The following is a 3,183-nucleotide window of genomic DNA, read 5'->3' on the forward strand; positions in this document are numbered from 1 at the left end:
CGCCGCCATCTTCTTTCTCCTGGATGCCTTTTATTTCTTCTTCTTGATGATCACTGTAGCTAGGACTCCCAGTACTATATTGAATAAGAGTGGTGAAAGCAGGCTTCCCTGTCTTGTTCCTGTTCTTAGGGGAAATAGTTTTAATTTTTGCCCATTGAGTATGATGGCTGTAGGTTTGTCTTATTGGCCTTTATCATGTTGAGATAATGCTCCCTCTATTCCCACTTTGCTGAGAGTTTTTATCAAAAACTAGAGGCCTGGCGCATGGATTCATGCATGAGTGGGGTCCCTCAGCCTGGCCTGCGTCCTCTCACAATCTGGGACCCCTCAGGGGATGTAGCCCTGATGAAGCAGCAGGCAGCCAGGGAGGAGCCCCAGTCAGGGCTGGGCACAGCTCTGCTGCTGCTCATCCCAGCCTGCTGCGCTTGCTGCCACCACCACTTGGTAGCACTGCTGTGGCGGCGGGAGAGGCTCAGGCCAACCGTGAGTCCAGCTTCTGGCTGACCGGTGCTCCCACTGTGGGAGTGCACTGACCACCATAGGGCAGCCCCTGCATTGAGCGTCTGCCCCCTGGTGGTCATTGGGCGTCATAGCAACCGCTCATTCTGGTCATTCGGTCATAAAGGTGGCTTAGGCTTTTATATACTAGTATATAGATGGGTGTTGGATTTTGTTGAATGCTTTTTCTGGGTCTATTGATATCATCATGTAATTTTTGTCTTTCAATTTGTTTATGTGATGTATCACATTTACTGATTTGCAAATATTGTACCAGCATTGATGTTTCTCTCTCTCTCCTTCTCCCTTCCTCTCTGAAATCAACAAAAATATTTTTTTGAAAAATAAGTAAAATCTGACTGTAAAACCTGAAATGTTTAATGATCCCTTCCTGGGGACTATGTCTTTTTGTAAGATCCTTCATATAACCTTGGTGGATCATGACCATTACAGAGAGTCACTCAGGCAGGATCTGATGCCCAACCACACAGAGCACTTAAAGAGACTCTGGAAACAAAGTAAACTGGAATAGGGGTACACAGGCCCTGGGCCCACACACTAAAAAATTACAGTCAACCAGTGGGTTTTGTTAGATTTCCATGCAAGTGCAGTCCCAAATTTTGACATTTCAGCAATATGAATTTTAAGAAGATCAAAGTGACCACATTCTACAAACTTGAAGTTGACTAAAGGTACTGCTAAGGTTCACCAGCCTTGTCAGGAACTGCAGGTCAGAAGTGCCCTGAGTGGAAGGACACAGAAAGGTCCAAAGGACTGTCTGATGTGACGGAGGACATTAGACAGCTGAGAGAGATGACAAACAGCAGCAAACAAGAAAGACCCTGCCGGTCTTATCACTGATCCTCAGTGTCATCTTGGAAAAGCTAAAAGCAGCAAAGCAGCAAGGTGAAGGGGGAGAGCAAGCATTAGCACAAATCAAAAACAAAAATAAAACACCCCTCTCCCCCTGATTTCATTTTCCAAGCTCAATCTGAGCTATGGAGAAAGAATTGAATTAATTCAAATTGAATGGGATTTCATAATACCTGAGTGATAACATTTCATGTGACCTGAAAATGGTCAAAAAGCTAAGGAATTTGCCCGGGATATCACCAGGGATGAGAATAAAAGATCCCACAGAGCATGTCTAAAGGGCAAACATAGGGGAAAAAGTCAAGCTACTTTCTGAGTGCCTCCTATCAAGTCCAGCCCTTTCAATAAATCTTTTCCAAGTCCTTACATCTTTCCCATGATCTTTAATAGTATGCCATCCTGTGCTCTTCCTAAAGCAATCTTTGCTCATGCTAAAAATGTCTTCCTCTGATGTCCCATGTCACCTACTCTGAAATGTTTTGAAGAGATCTAAAGGGGTGGGGGGAAATAGGCTTAACAGTTGTTCATACAGAAAATAATACAATAATTAATAAATAATAATACAAGAATAAAGTTTGTGTTTTGCATACTCACAACTGTAAACCTACTTTTGCCCATCCCTATATTTACTCAAAATATTGTTGTTTTAGAAATCTATGGGTTCTTTTAGTCAGGTGGTGGACCATTGCAATCCAAGTGTTTACACCTCACGAATCAGCCCATTCTGCTTTCTTTTTTTTTCCTTTTTTCTTTTAAATATGTTTCTATTGATTTTAGAGAGAGAGGAAGAGAGAGGGATAGAGAGATAGAAATATTGATGAGAGAGACACATCGATTGGCTACCTCCCGCACACCGCCCCACCTCCCCCACCACCACCACCAGAGATTGAGCCCGCAACCTGGGCATGTGCCCTGACCTGGAATTGAACCTGGAAACCTCTTGGGTCATAGGTCAATGCTCAACCACTGAACCACACCAGCCAGGCCATTCTGCTTTTTCCTCAGATTGCATTGGCCTGGTTTCAGTCAATGCCATGTTGTGAAACAGTGGTAAATATTAAGTAATTTCTCTAGGAGTCCTTTTTATAACAAATAAGGTCATGAAAGTGAGGTCATGAGTGAAACTTATATGATTTGGAAGTTACGGGAATCATTAGCTATTATTCCTCTGAGAACTATCCCTTCTGAAACTGCCTCTCATGCTGACCAGCCCTGAAGCTATTGGCCAGAACCCAGTAAATGAGTTGTCCAAGAAAAGGGGTGTTGGTGTTTTTTCTTAATTAACCTATATTGATTAGCAAAGTCTCCTAAAGATGATTCACTGTCAGAATGACTGTGAGTCACTGGAAAACCTGGACTTTTCCCAAATTCTACCTCAGAGTGAAGAATAGTGGAAATGTTCTGCAGTTAATTTAGGAACGATAAAGATGACTTACTGAACCAGAGTTCTTTCAAGCCCTCTGTGTAGCTTCTACCTGTGTCCACAGGCAGACCTACTCACATCTAAAAGGCATCAAAACTTTCAGTATTCTGCTTAAGCTGTAACAATTTAATGTACAAAATCATCATAAGTCAGCAATAAAAGGTATTGACTAAGCATTGAAACAGTAGATAAAATGTGCTAACATCAAACTTTCATGAAAATAAATTATTGAGTGGAAAAAGTATATTGTGGCCGAGCCGGTGTGGCTCAGTGGTTGAGTGTCTCGACCCATGCACCAAGAAGTCACAGGTTCAATTCCAGTTAGGCACATGCCTGGGTTTTGGCTTGATCCCAGTAGGGGGCATGCAGGAGGCAGCTGATTGATGGTT

This window comes from Myotis davidii, unplaced genomic scaffold (genome assembly GCF_000327345.1).
Source record: "Myotis davidii unplaced genomic scaffold, ASM32734v1 scaffold334, whole genome shotgun sequence".
Lineage (NCBI taxonomy): Eukaryota > Metazoa > Chordata > Mammalia > Chiroptera > Vespertilionidae > Myotis > Myotis davidii.